The sequence below is a fragment of the Scyliorhinus canicula genome, chromosome 1, assembly GCF_902713615.1.
Source record: "Scyliorhinus canicula chromosome 1, sScyCan1.1, whole genome shotgun sequence".
NCBI classification, from domain to species: domain Eukaryota; kingdom Metazoa; phylum Chordata; class Chondrichthyes; order Carcharhiniformes; family Scyliorhinidae; genus Scyliorhinus; species Scyliorhinus canicula.
Window position 1 is genome coordinate 198831115 of NC_052146.1, and position 18632 is coordinate 198849746.

An 18632-nucleotide genomic window follows, 5' to 3' on the forward strand; every position below is an offset into this window, starting at 1 on the left:
GGAACAGTGGCGTTTTATGCCACAAAAAATGGTATAAAACGGCCACCAATTCCCCATTTTGCTGGGGGCTAGCAGGACGGCAGCGTAGAGCACCCGGCTCTAGCTGCCGATACGGTCCGTAGAATTGTCGGGTCCGCGGCCGCGCATGCGCATGGTGGAGGCCTCCAGCGGCCATGCCGTGCTGCATGGCCCCGGCCACTTATGGACCACAAAATAGTGCACACCCTTGGCTGGCACGCGTGACCTGGACCACCCCCCACAGTGCTCCCAGCCCCTAACAAAGCCCCCCTGCCCGCGGATCGGTCCTCCCCGACTGTGGCGGCACTGGACTGAGTCCGCAGCCGCCATGCTGAGTTCCTGACGAATGAAATCACACGCGACCAACACCGCCGTGAACTCGGCCGTCTGGGGGCGGAGCACGTGGGCGGTCACAGGCGATGTCCTGTTGCCGTCGCTTTGGAGAGGGCGGAGAATCGCGAAAGCGGCACCGCCCCCGATTTGGTCGGGAACTGCGATTCTCCGGCCGATCGCCAAACGTGATTTTGGCGTTGGCGACCAGAGTGTCCAGCCCCATGTCTTCATGCGAGAGGTTGGGTTTGAGCCAGCTTAAAGTGGTGTTTAGTACCACCTGACCAAGTGTAGGGTGAGTCGTTTCTTCTCGGAGGTGGACGATGGGTGCGAGCATGGTTCTGGGGGTCCGGCCAACCATACGCACATATATTGGTCCTGCCCCAAGCTTGTGAGCTTGTGGGTCTTCTTCTTTAGCACCATGTTGGCGATCCTGAAGATTAACATAGTGCCCTGTCCGTTAGTTGCCATATTTGGGAGGTCAGACTCGCCAGGGCTGCAGACAGGTGCGGGGGCGAATGTTCTTGCCAGCACCACGTTGATTGCCTGAAGGCGAGTTCTCCTGGGGTGGAGGTGTGCGTCTCCACCAAGCGTCTCAGTATGGTTGGGGTACTTGATGGAGCTTTTGTACCTAGAGAAGATCAAGTTCACCATGAGGGGTTCGGTCGAGGGATTCTACCAGCGGTGACAGTCTTTTATACTTTAAGGGTCAGTGCAGACTCATTGGGCTGAATAGCCTCCTTCTGCACTGTAGGGATTCTATGATTCTATGAACTGATCATCGAAAACTGTTGGGGGGGTGGAGTTGAATGAGGTTGAACTGGTGTTACATTTAATGTCTTTTTTCTGTAAGTCACATTGGGTTTGTTTGTACAGATTGGCCGATTTTGTAATTTATAAACTCTAATAAAAACATTTGAAAAATCTGCTCACAGAGGCAGGTCCAGGTGTTACACTATAGTGATCTGTAAGATGCTGCTCACAGTATTTTCTTCATTAATGAACTTTCACATTGAAAAATGCAGACTGAAAACTGAAAACAATCGAAACCTTTAATGGGAAACAGTTTTAAATTGTGTACATCTTCAATAAAAAATATTGGGCGCGATTCAATAGCTTCGTCGTGGCCACCAGGACGAAGACGTTGAATCTTGCAAGAGGCCTGCATCGAAATTCGCGACCCTCAAAGCATCTTGCGCGAATCAATGAAATCTTGTGTTGCGTTGTGATCTGGAGCTCGCTCTCACTGGGTGAGATCTAGGCAAATACATTTAAATGAGGAATTAGGCGCAGTTAAATATGCACTCGCCCAATCCAGGACCCGGGATTCACTAGCCTCGCCAGTGAGGCTTCAACAGGGCCCCATTTGGTGCTGATTCACAAATTCATGAACCAGTCATGATGGTACCTCTGGGGGTCTTGCTGGAGAGTTGAGGCCCTTGGATGGTCGGGCAACAGGCAGGTTGGCATTCACCCGGCACCTGGGACTATTGGCACTGCCAGCCTGACACCATAGCACTGTAGGGTGCCCAGGTGGCACTGCCAGGCTGGCAGTGCTGAAGTGCCCAGTTGCCAGGTTGCCTGTGCCAGGGGTCAGGCCTGGGAATGGTCTTGCCCATAAAGGTGGGGTGAGGGGGGCTTGAGGACACCAGAAGAGATACGTTAATAGAACATAGAACAGTACAGCACAGAACAGGCCCTTCGGCCCTCAATGTTGTGCCGAACCTTGTCCAAAACCAAGATCAAGCTATCCCACTCCCTGTCATTCTGGTGTGCTCCATGTGCCGACTATCACAGCAGGCAGTCCATTCCACACCCTAACCACTCTCTGATTAAAGAACCTACCTCGGACATCTCTCCTATATTTCCCACCCTGAATCTTGTAGTATGCCCCCTTGTAACAGCTACATCAACCCGAGGAAATAGTCTCTGAACGTCCACTCTATCTATCCCCCTCATCATCTTCTAAATCTCTATTAAGTCGCTTCTCATCCTCCTCTGCTCCATAGAGAAAAGCCCTAGCTCCCTCAACCTTTCCTCATAAGACCTATCCTCCAAACCAGGCAGCATCCTGGCCCCTTTCTAATGTCCTTCCTATAATGAGGTGACCAGAACGGCACACAATACTCCAAATGTGGTCACACCAGGGTCCTGTACAGTTGCAGCATAACCCCACGGCTCTTAAACTCAAGCTCCCTGTTAATAAACACGAACACACTATAGGCCTTCTTCACGGCTCTATCCACTTGAGTGGCAACCTTCAGAGATCTGTGGACATGAACCCCAAGATCTCTCTGTTCCTCCACATTCCTCAGAGCCCTGCCGTTGACCCTGCAATCCGCATTCAAATTTTTCCTACCAAAATGAATCACCTTGGGTGAAGTGGTGGGGTCCTGAGGCTCATGGGGGCTGCCTTTAAAAACAGCGCCCCGATCTGCGAGAAGTCTTCCCGCGCCAGTGCAGGGAATGACTTAAAGAGTGGTCTCGACGGGGTGTTCCTCGCCGAGGCCAAAATAAAATGCAAAGTGCCATCAAATAGCAGAGTGTTTGTTACGCTGCAGCGCCAGGAAACACCCCATTAAATATGCCGTTCAGCGGACTCAAGGTAAAGTCCCAAAGATGTGCAGGTTAGATTTGACATGCAAATCGTGATCAGATTTTCATCTCAAACATCTGAAACTGTTGGAAATGAGATTGAATGGTGGCTTGATGTGTTTTTAGGGGGTTTTGGAGATAATGGGCTTTTGCTCAAGGGCAGCTTAGCTGGAGAAAATAAGAGGTAGTGCTCAAAATGTGTTAAAGTATAAAGGTCTGCCATGACAGATAAAATGTTGGGAACTGTTATTTTAGATCATTTAATTTAATTAAAGGCTCTATATGAATATTAGTTGTTATAGATGGCATTGAATATTCTGTTAGTTTTGAAAGTGTTGGTCACTCCTTAATTGATCTTCGTGTTCAAGTAATTAGCCATGTTGCCGATATTATGATAATATAACCCAAGGCTGTATCAGAAGAGCTTCTTAATTGCCATCTGAATTGGATATTATGTTTTGCATATGTTTTGTAGTGCAGTGGTTATCATGTTTGCTTTCCATACAAATGGTCCTTGCTTCGAAACTGGGCAGAAACATTGTCCTGATATTCACACCCGCGATCATTTTGAGGCCAACAATTGTGTTGTGCAGTCCTTTATTCTAATTGCTTCATAACCATGGGGTTTCCCTTATTTGGTGTAATTCGGACCCTGGATGGGTAGTAACTTGATACTTTTCTGTGATAGGAATTCACCAGCAGGCCTGTCAAACAAACTGACTACCACCTCTATCAGGAACATTTTCTTCGGACACCACATGCTGTGCTCACATGAATAGAATTGTCCTCAGCACAATGGGTGTGAATATGTTTTGGCACCTGCAATGAGGTGACATCCCTGGTCACCCTAGCTACAATTCTTTGGTTGAGACAATAGATTGCCATTGCATCAGTTTGAAATAGACTTGAGTCTGTGATATCCTTAAGTACAGTTCTCCAATAGGGCCTTTCTCTATAGACCTCTTGAGAATTCACTTTGCTTTAAAACGCAACCCTTCAGCATAACTCAATCCGCATTCTTTCCATGAAAAAAAGGGATTTAAAATCTCAAAACCCGACAATAGAGAAGAGTGGACATTTTCTCCCTTTGTCCTGCTACCATTCCTGCAGTGTTGCTTTATTGTTGACAATGCTGAGCGACACATTGAATTGAAACTCATGCTGTATAAGCTAGTATTCCTCAATGACATCTTTGAAATCGAATTCCACACATGAATATGATTCTTGTCATTCACTAGCAGTGGGGCAACACGGTGGCGCAATATTTAGCACTGCTGCCTCACTGCGTTGAGAACCCGGGTTTGACTTTTGGCCCGAGGCACTGTCCATGCGGAGTTTGCACATTCTCCCCGTGTCTGCGTGGGTCTCACACCCCCAACCCAGAGATGTGCAGGGTATATGCATTGGCTAAATTGCCTCTTAATTGGAAACAAATAATTCACTAGCACTGTAATATTCCCATGACTGAATATAAAATATTTCATTGTCAAAGGTGGGAGTACTGAAACATTATTTATGATAGTAAGAAGTCTTACAACACCAGGTTAAAGTCCAACAAGTTTGTTTCAAACACTAGCTTTCGGAGCACTGCTCCTTCCTCAGGTGAAGGAAGGAGCAGTGTTCCGAAAGCTAGTGTTTGAAGCAAACATGTTGGACTGTAACCTGGTGTTGTAAGACGTCTTACTGTGCTCACCCCAGGCCAACGCCGGAATCTCCACATCATTATTTATGATATTATTTAAGGAAAACGCATGAATATATACCTTTCCAAACCCATAACCTCTACCATCGAGGACAAGAGCAACAGGCATATGGTAACCCCAGAACCTGCAAGTTCCCCTTCATGCCACACACCATCCTGACTTGGAAATATATTGCCATTCTTCCACTGTCACGCGGTCAAAATCCTGGAACCTCCTTCCCAACAGCACTCTGGGTGTACCTACACCATATGGACCGCAGCCGTTCAAGAAGGTGGCTCACCACCACCTTCTCAAAAGTAATTCGAGATAGGCAATAAATGCTGGCCTAGCTAGCGACGACCACATGCATGAAGGAATAAAAAAATATAGAGCATCTGAAAGAAAAGAGAACATGCATTAATAGGGCGCTTTTCCTACAGCAACATGGTGGCGCGGTGGTTAGCACTGCTGCCTCACGGCGCTGAGGACCCGGGTTTGATCCCAGCCCCAGGTCACTGTCCATGGGTAGTTTGCACATTCTCCCCGTGTCTGCGTGGGTCCCATCCCCACAACCCAAAGATGTGCAGGTTAGGTGGATTGGCCACGCTAAATTGCCCCTTAATTGGTGAAAAAAGTATTGGGTACTCTAAACTTATTAAAAAATTCTTCAGGTAAATCACTACTTTTGTATGCCACGTTTGCCCAGATGTGTTCGGGACCAGGATGTTTTCCTGTGGCATTACGGAGAATCGCATGTGTGTGTGTGTGTGTGGTGGGGGGTGGGGGGGTGAAGATTCTGGTCAGGCTTTCATCTGCATCCCATTAGTGGGATGAAAATTAGTTTCATGCTGGCCTCCAGTGGGGTTCCTGATCCTCCAAGGCGGGCAGCATCGGAAGGATCCGCTGTAATTTAACTCCAGGGTGAAGCCAATATTTGGACCTCCCTCTGAATTCTCCCCACCTGCCCACCATTGATCTTGCCAGTGGTGGCATGGGAGAATTTCGCTCATAGCATTATGCTGCCTGATCAATCCTGTAGGAACAGTTATGCCATTTAGCCCATTGCTGATCATAATTTATTTAATGGAGCATTATTATTTATTATAATGCAACAAAAGACCCCTCTTTTTTATTATTTCATCGGATGTGGGCATCGCTGGCAAGCTCAATGTTTATTTCCCATCTCTAATTGCCCTTGAGCCGGTGCCAAATGAGGCTTAGTTGACCAACAAGAAATAGTCTCACCTTGATTGGACATCACATTGGCAGCACAGCAATTCCTGAAGGATATCTGAGAACCAGATAGGTTTTCACAACTATCAACAACAGTGGTCATGGTCATCATCGAGAGTAGCTTGATATTCCAGCTTTTATTAACTCAAATCCCACTAGCTGCCATGGTGGGGTTTGAACCCACGTCCTAGAGCATCATCTTGGACCTTGAGATTAGTGGTTCAGCAACATTACCACAACACCACCACTGGGGATCAGTTGCTTGAGGTATTGTTTGAAGAGCAGTAGAGACGCAGCATTTCTGAAAGAGTTAATATCTCTGTAAGAGGTAATAAAGATTGGAAGAATGACTTGTTAACTTATAAGAAAGTGCTTAAGAACAATTGGTAAATCACCTCGAACATAAAATTTATTTTTGTAGTGGGAACAAAGAAAGGAAAGATTTGCATTTTTTATATTGCTTTTCACAACCACTAACTTCAAATGCTTTCCAGCCACTGAAATACTTTCGAAGTATGGTTACTGTTGTAGTGTTGGAAGTGCAGCAGCTAATTTATGTTCAGCAAACTTCTACAAACAGCAATCTGACACTGACCAGTTTTTTTTACAATGTTGCTTGAGGGATAAATATTGCTGAGGATCCAAGGAATAATCCTTCTCCTTCCTCAAGTTGCATATGTCCAACACCTTCTCTCTGATGGCGAGAAATGCCTATGGTCTAATGTGTTACATTTTCAAAGTAGTGCCATCCACCCGAGCAGGTTCGAGTCTCATCTAACAGATAGCACCCCAAACAGTGCAACATCATACCTTCAGTGTCAACCATCATTGCTGTGCTTCAGCCTTGGAGTGGAACACAAAATCTTGTGATTCAGAGATAAGTGAGCTACCGACTGAGCCATGTCTGACTCCAGTGAGGGAGTTAAAAATTTGGACTGCGTCAGTTGATAATCCACCAGCAAAGTTTTTTTTTTTCTAAATTTTTTTTACATAAATTTAGATTTTGCCAATAAATTTTTCCAATTAATGGGCAATTTAGCATAGCCAATCCACCTACTCTGCACATTTTTGGGTTGTGGGGACGAAACCCACGCAGACACGGGGAGAATATGCAAACTCCACACGGACAGTGACCCAGAGCCGGGATCGAACCTGGGACCTCAGCGCCGCGAGGCGGTTGTGCTAACCACTAGGCCACCGTGCTGCCCTCACCAGCAAAGTTAATGTGACAGGCTCCTGTTAATTATTTAGCCTGAGAGAACAGTTTGATTGCGCTTGATGTGGGTAGAGTCCATTTAGTCTTGTTCAGCGCCATTACAGACTCCCCTTGAAATAAAAACAGAAACTGCCGGAAATACTCAGCAGGCCTGACAGCATCTGTGGAGAGAGAAACAGAGTTGACATTTCGAGTTGGTTATGACTTCTTCAGAACTGCAGGCAGGGATAAATTTTGTATTGATGGGTTTCTGTAATACAGATCCTAAGAACTGTTGTTACAAGAACGGGCAGCTTCATCGCATCCAACAGCGATATCATTTTGCAAATAATTTGAACTGTAGTCAAATAAATGTACATTTTGTAAATTTCTTTTAAAATGGAAAGAAAGCCACGTATTTTCATAGCGCCTTTCATAACCGCCAGATGTTCCAATGCGCTTTTCAGCCAATTACATGTTTGGTGAAGTGTAGTCATTGTTGTAATGTAGTAAACGCAGCTGCCAATTTTGCACATAGCAAACACATCATTAAGATAAACAGCAGCTGTTCTGCAACAAGGCAGATTTAAAAAATGTGTTGGAGACCAATAGAAATATGCTTTATCTCTGTTTGAACAATGGGTGGCAATTTGGTTTCAGAAATTGGGAATAGTATAATAAAATGTTGCTTATAAAGACCTGACCTATGTGATTATTTTAAAGATCAAAGAACTTCATAGAAAATTAATGAACAAATAAATGCGTAACATGGTCATATGAAATACTCTTGCCCTTTAGAGGAGGCATGAACCTTTTGAAAATAAACAAGTTAAAGCCTCCATTAAAATGATGGCCAAAGGAACTTCATATAAATGCATTAAAAGTTCACTAATACTCGCACAATATAATGCCAAGGCCTCTCTAATTTAATGGAGACATTCTGAGGGTGCCATTAACCAGGAAAACAAAACAAACATCATTGGTGTTCATCACCCTATCTCTGACATTTAATTCAATGCCATGGATCTGTTACTATGTTGTAAACAAAACTGTGCTTAGCAAGCAGACATGTGTATACAAATGGGAAAAGAATCAAGAGATGCCATGAGAAAAATCACTTTTATACAGTTAATTGATATGATCTGGAGTGTTTGTGCCTGAAAGATTGGCTGTTAAATTTTCAGCAATAATTTTCAAAAGGGAATTGGATAAGGACATCGGTCCTGTCGATAGCAATGGCCGTCTGCAAGGCTCGTCGACCTTTGCACCAGGAAACCCACTGGCCAATGGTGTCCAGTCTCTGCTGCCGGAAACCCCGCTGTTAGGGGGAGGGGGGGGGGGGGGGGGGGGATACCCTGGCCTTGAAGGGAAAACCTGGAGGGTGATTGGAAGAAAGGCTGGGAAATAGGGCTAATTGGGTATTGTTTTTAAAGAGCTATGACGAGCCAAATGGCCTCCTGTGCTACATCTTTCCATGATTCAATTTTTAAGCATGCATCTGGACTGCAATGACAAAGGTTTCAGAGGAAACTTTTGGAAAAGCAAAGACCATTCACTCTCTACCACTGTTATAAAATACTCCAAAATCTGACTAGGCTAATACAATGGTCGGGAGTCTCCGGTCAACTGTTGCGAGCGAGAGTGGAAATTTGGGTTACAGCCAAAACTCCAATTTTGGCACCGTAAACCCTCAGCTGTGAACAAGGGTGGAAGATTTCGGCCAATAAGTTAAGTCTCGCTATTTCCTGGAATCCACTTTTGCATCTGGTTAGCTTCCAATAATCTAGCAAATTGAAACTTAACTAGCCATCAGAACCTTTGCTCATGACCCTTGGCATAGCTTCTCCAAGTCATGCAGGAATGTATAAATTGTAAATTAAATGATTTAAATAATAGAAGTCAGGGGTTATCAATAAATGATTTCCGGCGGGATTCTCCGTTTCTAAGACAAAGGGCTGGATTCTCCGATTTTGAGGCTATGTCCGGAGAATTTGTGGACTTTAGCGACAGAGGAATCGGCCCCACACCTACACCAAATCCGCGACTATTAATGGGCCAGCACCGGTGCTGCGTGGAAATCATTGAGTCCAATGAAAAATGGTGCCCGATTCGCCGGGTCTGTGATTGACACTCAGGGGGCTGACAAGCTGCAGCCACACATAAACTCTGGGGTGGCGCAGTGGTTAGCACATCACTGAGGTTCCGGGTTTGATCCTGGCCCGGTCACTGTCTGTGCGGTGTTTGCACATTCTCCCCCTGTCTGCCTGGATCTCACCCCTCACCCAAAGATGTGCAGGGTAGATGGATTGGCCACGGTAAATTCCCCCAAGTTGTAAAAAAAAAATAATAATTGGGTACTCTAAATTTCATTTAAAAAACGATTCTTGCCCCACACTCACCATCCCAGCCAACAAGATGGCAGCAAGGAGAGCTGCTGCACATTTCACTGACGCCGAACTGGAACCCCTCCTGGACACCGTGGGGGAGAGGAGGATGAACCTGTACCCCGGTCCAGGAAGGAGACTACCAGCCGGCGCCGTTCGTCGTGCCTGGGCGCAGGTGGCAGAGATGGTCAACACCGTGGGCAACACCATCCTGACCTGCCGAAAAAAATGTCAGGACCTCCTCAGGGCGGCTAGGGTGAGTAGGCAGCACTGTGCCCCTGGTACTAACCCTGCCCCCCCCCTCCGGAAGAGGACGGCGGAACTCCCACCCTGCCCCATATTCCAGCACCCATACCTGCTGCCATGATCCCTGGGCTGCATGCGTACATTATTCCCGTCACTGCTGTCTCCAACACCCTACATTATCCCAGAGACACTCGCCCCGGTTGGGCACTTTAGTGAAGAAGCTCCTGGGGCATTCTCTGGTGCGCACCACACAGTTGACCCAGTACAGCAGATGGAGGTAGGAGCACCTGAGGGGGATGACTATCGGAGGGCAGGCCGAACCAAGGGATTAGCTGCCGTCCAGATGGGTTTTGGGCTTCTGGAACGGACAGTCCCATCGATTGTGGAGATGCAGTCACAGAGCCAGGGACTACATGAGGGGTTGTCGGCGAACATCCAGCACCTGCAGGTGCAGTTGGAGGAGTCCAACCGCATATAGGAACAGGAGGTGGTGCCGACAATGCATGCCACCCAGGCCAACACCGCACGGGTGGCGTCCGCGGTAAAGGCATTGGGGGCGATGGTTTCAGCCATGGATCAGCATGTCCAAGGCCTGGGCCATTCTATGCAGGTGCTGGCGGAAGGCCAGGACAGGGTTGCCACCACACAGGCAGCCATGTGCCAGAGCCACATGGACTTAGCAGCGGCGCTCCTGAGCGTGGCCCAGTCACAGCAGGCCAAGATTGGGAATGTCAGCGGCATTGCCCAGGCGCTGGCCAATGTGGCGCTGACACAGAGAGAGGTGGCCTAGTCCCAGAGGGAGATGGCGCAGTCACTGGCTGATGTGACACAAACCCAGGAGGTGGTGACGTAGTTCCAGATGGAGATTGTGTACTTCCTGCGCTTCATGGCCGAGAACGTGCGGACTCTGGTCGAGACCAGAGCAGGCCTCCAGTACTGGCAGCGCCAGCGAGCCACTCCCCGTCCCATGGAGTAGCCCAGGGGCTATCGGGCACCCCGAGGGAGGAGGAGGTGATGGGGCCCGTGTTTGTGACTCCTGTAAGGGGAGGTGCCGAAACACCGCAGCAGATTCACCCCTCCTGTCCCTGGCGCATCCCGTGGGCAGCGGGCAGCACAACGCCACCTGGGAAACCTGAACAGTGGCCAGCTCATCCAGGCCGGTCGCCCCAGAAGATGCCCGCCAACGGGGACCCAGATCACAGAGCGGGAATCAGGCAGGCCACCTCCACTCCTGCTATACGGTCTGGTATCTGGGGATCCACCTTGATGTACCATTAGGACCCGTAAGGCCAGAAAGTTAGACACCAGTTGAGTTGGCACGGGTAGAGGGCACAGTTTAGTTACAGGGGCTAGGGCACAAATCTGTACACAGTTTTGTTCACAATAAACACCTGTTATCACTGTTACAACCTGTCTGATGGGTCTGAGGGGTGGGCTAGTCTGGGTTGACCAGGGAGGGGATGAGCAGGAGTATGGTGCAGACCCTGTGTGGGCTGTGCTCCCCACACTCCCCCCCACCACCTTCCCCCCCCACCCTCGACCAACCCCACCACTGCCTTCCCAGGGATTTGATAGGATTGTGTGATGGAATGACCAGCTCGCATGCAGGGATCACCCAGGTGTAAAGTGCTACTGTGGGCAGGAGTCAGACATTGTCATACGATGCAGAGCACCAGAGCTAATCGCAGAGTGAGTTGTCATCATCCTCCATCCCATGGACCAGACCCGCTTTACTGCCAACCCAGGACCCACACCCTGTATTGCGGCAGGTATGTATCACGGAGGGGGTGCAGGCATGTGGGTGGCAGGGGTGGGAAGTGAAGTTGTGATGGGTTGGGATGCAGTGTCCTTGCCCCAGGCCATTCCCCCCCTCCCCTAAAACCCCTCCTATTCGGTGAACCTGGAGGCGATCAGAGCGTCCCGTGCACGTTGGCCCTGATGCACATGTCGTACGGCCTCCCGTGCCTGCCTGGACTCCATGTTCTGCCCAGTCTCCCCCTCTCCCGCATCCTCCTCATCGGACAAAGAATGGTGTTCCTTCTCCTCGTCCAGCACATTGCCCCTCTGCTGCGTGATGTTGTGGACGACACAGCAAGCCACCACGATGCGGGCAACCCTCTCCACATCATACTGGAGGGCTCCTCTGATGTGTTGGGCAGGCTGGGTCAATGTGGACTGTACTTGATGCAGTGTAGCGAGAGACAGGCTTCCAACACTTGATAAGATGCAACACGATTTTATTTAATGTCTTAACTATTATACATGTTCAACTGTGGGTTGACACTATGCTGACTTGACTGGAGACCTAGTACTAGCCTGACCAGACTTACTAGCTACCACATGGTGTTTGCACTGGCTAGCTCACGAACTCTGACCGTCTCAGAGGCTGGGTCCCGAGAGAGCGGGAAAACTGGTGCTCTCTGGCTTTATAGTGGTAGTGTCCTGTCTGGTGATTGGCTGCTCTGTTCTGTGTGCTTACTGGTCATCCTGTGTGTCAATCACTGCCTGTCTGCACTCCATTATATACATAGATGTATATTATGACATCTCACCCCCTTTTTTTTAGATAATAAATATTAAGGTGCGTTTGCGTGTGGATGTGTATATTTGTGTGACTATATACAGAATGTGCTACAGTGAACTTTTATACATAGGAAGGTGTCGCTAGTGCAGATATAGGGCAGATGAAATGGTAAATATGATATTTACAGAGGTCAAAACGACGAGGTAACAAAATTGTGCAAAAGTTCAGTCTATAAGTCTTGTGGCGGGCGACAAATTCTGGTTGATCGCCGCAAGGGTGGATCAGGGGCCGCCTGCACTTGGATAGGCGGGACTACTGCCAATGCGGTGATCGCAGGGGTCGGCAGGATTGCTGGTAGATCGGTGGCCTCGTGGTAGGGCACGTCCGGAAGAAGCATTGTGTGTGGCGGGGCATCACGGTCAGGTGGCGGGCGTGGAACTCTGCGTAGCGCCCGTCTGTTGCGTCGTAGGAAGGAGCCATCAGCGATGTGGACGAGGAACAATCTCGGGGCCACTTGCTTGACCACCACAGCTGTGGCTGACCAGCCGCCGTCAGGCAATTGTACATGAACACAATCAGTTGGGACCAGCTCAGGGAGATCCGTGGCATGAGCATCGTATGCTGATTTCTGTTGGGCCCGAGACTGCTGCATCTTTTGTATGACCGTGGGGTGGTCAAGGTCTGGAACATGGATGGCTGGAACTGTGGTTCGCAGAGTGCGATTCATGAGCATCTGCGCTGGAGACAACCCAGTGGACAGCGGGGTTGCCCTGTATGCCAGCAACGCTGAGTTGAAGTCGGAGCCTGAGTCTGCAGCCTTGCATAGCAATCTCTTCACGATATGGACCCCTTTTTTCGGCCTTCCCGTTTGACTGCGGGTAGTGGGGGCTGGAGGTTACCTGACAGAAGTTGTATAACCGTGCAAAATCAGACCATTCCTGGCTGTAAAAATAGGGACTGTTGTCATTCATCACCGTGAGCGATATCCCAAGCCTGGCAAACGTTTCTTTGCAGGCTTTAATCACTGCCTTTGACGTGAGGTCGGACAGTTTCACCACTTCTGGGTAACTGGAGAAGTAGTCGACCAGGAGGACATAGTCACGCCCCTTGGCATGGAAAAGGTCGACACCGACTTTGAACCATGGGGAGGTCACTATCTCATGTTGCTGCAAAGTTTCTTTGGGTTGAACTGGCTGAAATTTCTGACATGTAGGGCAGTTGAGGACCGTGTTGGCAACATCCTGACTGATGCCCAGCCAACAGACTGCCTCCCGAGCTCTGTGTCGACATTTCTCAACCCCCAGATGACCCTCATGAAGTTTGCCGCGCGCCATAGCTCGCATGCTCTGCGGAATCATGATCCTATCGAGCTTCATGAGGATGCCGTCCACCACCGTCAGGTCGTCCTTGACGTTGTAAAACTGGGGCACTGTCCCTTCTGCCAGCCATTTGTAAGGTGCTGCATCACTTGCTGTAGCAGAGGATCCTTGGCCGTTGCCTCACGAATTTGGATGACCCTCTCATCAGAGGCCGGAAGGTTGGAGGCACACAATTGCACCTGCGTGTTGATTTGGCATATGAAGTCAGTTTTCTCACACGGTGTGGTGATAGACCTGGAAAGGGCATCTGCAACAATGAATTCTTTGCCTGGCGTGTAGACAAGTTCAAAGTCATACCGGCATAGCTTGAGAAGGCTTTGTTGTAACCGAGGCGTCATGTCATTTAAATCCTTCTGGATTATGTGGACTAGTGGCCTGTGGTCCATCTCTGCCGTGAATTTTGGGAGGCCATACACATAGTCATGAAACTTGTTGATTGCCATTAGGAGGCCCAGGCATTCCTTCTCAATCTGGGCGTACTGTTGCTCAGTGGGTGTCATGGCTCTGGAGGCATACGCAACTGGAGTCCAGGACGAGGAGTCATTCCGTTGGAGGAGCACCGCCCCAATACCGTCTTGGCTCACGTCAGTGGATATTGTGGTCTCCTTGGTTGGGTCGAAGAACGCCAGAACCGGGGCTGTGGTGAGTTTTACCCTCAGCTCACACTATTCTTTCTCATGAGCGGGCAGCCACTGGAATTCCATTGACTTTTTGATGAGATGGCGGAGGGCTGTGGTGTGGGATGCCATGTTGGGAATGAACTTCCCGAGGAAGTTGACCATCCCGAGAAAGGGGAGGACCGCCTTCTTGTCTTCTGGGGTCTTCATGGTGGTGATCGCCGAAACCTTGTCAGCATCTGGCCGCACGCCCTGCTGCGAGATGTGGTCACCAAGGAATTTGATGCTGATTGACCGAACGAGCACTTGGCCCTGTTGAGCTGGAGACCATGCTCATGGATTCTGTGGAATACCTGCTTGAGGCGATTGATGTGTTCTTGAGGAGTTGTGGATCAGATTGTGACATCGTCAACATACACTCACACCCCCTCGATACCCTCCATCACCTGTTCCATGATGCGGTGAAATACCTCTGAAGCAGAGATGATGCCAAAAGGCATCCGGTTGTAGCAGTAGTGACCGAACGGGGTATTGAATGTGCACAGCTTGCGACTGGATGCGTCCAGCTGTATTTGACAGAACCCCTTGGAGGCGTCCAGCTTTGTAAAGAATTTGGCATGAGTCATCTCGCTGGACAACTCTTCTCGTTTTGGTATCGGGTAATGTTCCCTCATGATGTTGCGGTTGAGATGAGGTTCGCCGATGCGCCGGTATCCAGTTTGAACCTGATGCGAGCCTTGTTAACTGTGAGGACAGCACACCATTCGTCGTCAGGATCCACGCTGAGGATCGGAGGTGCTTCACTATCTTGGAGAAAGGCAGCACATGCTTCGTAATGATGCCCACCTGGTATGGGGATTTAAGGCACTCAGCATCAGGATCTGTTGGGCTGTCGGAGTCGGAGTTTGGCATGCCCTGCTGTACTGAACGGACGCTTCTGCGCGGTGGCTGGAATCGCTGGTTGCTGGGCAGTGGAGCAGCAAAGGGCTGCGTAGTGGCCAAGCTTGCCACACTGTAGACAAAGTCAACGTTGGGATTTTGCCGGACATTGCCGCTTTAAATGGGCGGAGCCACAATTCGGACATGTCATGACGCCAACATCAGCGCGTTCCGTGTACCATCGCGCATGCGCAGTGCGGTCGAACGACGTACGCACCTGCGCAGTCTGGTCGTCGGTCTTGCCGTCCTCTCGGTCGTGGCGCGCATGTGCAGGGGCCCAGGAAAAGCGCACAAAATGGCCACTCTAGTCGATACTTAGGCCCTGCATTTGTGCGATAGCCTGTACCCGTTCCGCTTCGTGGGAGGATAGCTTTGCCGTTTCTGCCGCCCTGATGTGGGAGTATCGATTGTTAGCATGTTCGTGGAGAACGCACGTTTCGATGGCAATGGTGAGGGTGAGCTGCTTGACTTTCAGGAGCTGCTGGCGAAGGGAATCGGAGTGGACCCCGAAATCGATCTGATCCCGGATCATGGAATCAGTTGCCGAGTCATAGTTACATGACTGCGCGAGGATGCGGAGATGCGTAAAAAAGGATCGAAAAGGTTCCTCCTTACCCTGAAGCCTCTGCTGGAAAACGTACCATTCAAAGCTCTCATTCACCTCAATGTCACAGTGGCTGTCAAACTTCAGCAGGACTGTTTTAAATTTTGTTTTGTCTTCGCCTTCAGCGAATGTAAGGGAGTTGTAGATGTGGATGGCGTGGTCCCCGGCTGTGGAGAGGAATAGTGCGATCTTCCTGCCGTCCGATGCGGCCTCGAGGTCGGTGGCTTCGAGATAGAGTTGGAACTTCTGTTTGAAGATCTTCCAATTTGCACCGAGGTTGCCGGTGATGCGGAGCTGCGGAGGAGGGCGGACGTTTTCCATGTCACCGGATGGCTGTTTGCTGGTCAATGCTGATTCACTCAAATTAGGTCCGTCAATTTTCAGCATCATGACCTGGTACCATGATGTGTTGGGCAGGCTGGGCCGATGTGGACTGCACTTGATGCAGTGTAGCGAAAGACAGACCTCCAACACTTGATAAGATGCAACACAATTTTATTTAACGTCTTAACTATTATACATGTTCAACTGTGGGTTGACATTATGCTGACATGACTGGAGACCTAGTGCTAGCCTGACCAGACTTTCTAGCTACCACATGGTGTTTGCACTGGCTAGCTCATGAACTCTGACTGTCTCAGAGGCTGGGTCCCGAGAGAGCGGGAAAACTGGTGCCTTCTGGCTTTATAGTGGTAGTGTCCTGTCTGGTGATTGGCTGCTCTGTTCTGTATGTTTACTGGTCATCCTGTGTGCCTGTCTCCACTCCATTATATACATAGATGTATGTTATGACACCCTCCAGAACGGTCCAGGCACCTGAACCGCATCTTCAGGAGGCCGAAGCACCGCTTGATTACAGACCTGGTTGCTGCATGGGCATCGTTGTAGTGGGTCTCAGCATCAGTTTGTGGCCTTCAGAGATGTGTCATCAGCCATGACCGCATTGGATAGCCCCTGTAGCCCAGGAATAAACCACTCGACCGGGGTGTGTGTCTCTCGTACCTGTCAGGAATTGTCGAGTGTGTCAGAATGAAGAAGTCGTGCACACTGCCCGGATATCGGGCGCAGAGGTGAATGATGCACAGCTAATGGTCACACACCATCTGAACATTCATCGAGTGGAACCCCTTTTGGTTGGTGTAGAGTGGCCTGTTGTCTGCAGGTGCCCGTAGGGGGACATACAACCCATCGATCACCCCCTGGACCCGAGGCATCCCAGTAATGGTGGCAAACCCCACCAACCAGGCATCCTGGTGGGCTCGGTGCACATTGAAATAGATGTATTGATCTGCCTGGCCATATAGGGCAGCCGTGACGGCGTGGATGCATCTATGCACCGAGGTCTGTGAGAACCCGGCCATCTCCCCACTTTACACCTGGAAGGACCCCGTGGTGTAAACGTTCAGGGCGACCGTTCCTGGCCCCACATACACCCACGGTGCCAGGTGTGCCATCATCTGGTAGATATGTTGCACTGTCTCTTGGCTTGGCTGGAGTCTCTGATGGCATGCCCGGTCCAGTAGGTCCTGGAATGACAGGCGGTGCCAGTATACACGAGGCTTCATGTGGCGCCTCCTTGGCACCTCCTCCTCGTTGGTCTGTTAGGCAGACGGCCATCTATCCTGGGCCACAGCCGCCTGCCCCTCTTCTGCCCGCTCCGCTGCTGCAGCTTCCTCCTCCTCGAGTGGCACCAGCTCATAGGATGCAGGGCATCACCCAGGGCTGCAGCAACCTGCAGGAAGGCCACCATTGCTGGTTCATTCCAATATCCATTGCCTGCAGGGGTTGAAAAGCCAACATGTTAGCATTGTGCATCGCCACGTGCCCAACCAGGTCCACCAGACTACATGGTGGCCCCGGTTGGCACTACGAGATACAACCCCATATTTCCCCCCTACCCCATCCCCTCACCCCTGGTCCCATCGGTGGCCGATAACTTTGGGGCCTCTGGACCTGGCGCTAATCCCTGATGCCAGGCTACTGTTGGCTGGCACTGCCCTCACCAGGGGCTACTATGGGTGTTGCCCTTGGTCATCCATTGGTGGTTGGCGGCTGGGCGGGGGTTTGGGGTGAGGGGGGTGGCGTGAAGGTGGGGTGGGGTGCAACGGTGAGGGCACCCATAAGGCTGGTGACACAGAACCAGGGGCCAAGATGGGCAGTCAGTGGGTGCGCAGCAAGATGGCTGCCGTAATGGCGATCCATGCCTGGACACAGCCCCAGTCCCGTGGGGGTTCACCCCCGGCCGGCCGCTCTGCCTGTTCCACCCCACCCTCCCCCAGCCCTGGCAGAGCTCCCCTACCCTGGTCGGACGGACGGATGGATAGATATCTCGATCATGATTTTTAAAAGCACACGTGGACTATGGCGTTGGGAATTTATCCCAATCCTATGGAAAGATGCAGGGCATATTCTTTCTGTGACTGAGAACAGCCCAGTCCCTTAGTTGCTGACAGCCAAACATATCCACTTTTGGAGGGATCTGTAATCTCTGCAGGACCCACAATAAAAAACCAGTTACTCTAATGTGTTAATGAGACCTGGAACATTGGACTGTTTTTGTTCTCTACAATACAACAACTGCACAATCATAATGCAGCCTTAGCATCGCGAAACACTTCATAGGAGCATTATCAGGCACCAAATTGACACAGAGAGATAGAGGAAGACATCAGACAATGCATGGATGCAATATTTACATTGTGCCACCATAATTTTGTATTTTTTGAAGTGCTGCAATTTTTAAAGTCCTGTGGTAGGAAAGTGGGAGCCTATTTTACAGCTTTTCTGACATTGTTGAGCATTAAAATGAGCCCAGCGATATCCACTTAGCATTGTAGCAAAGGCATGACACCACCACGAAGCAATTTGCACAATAGAGGAAAACCA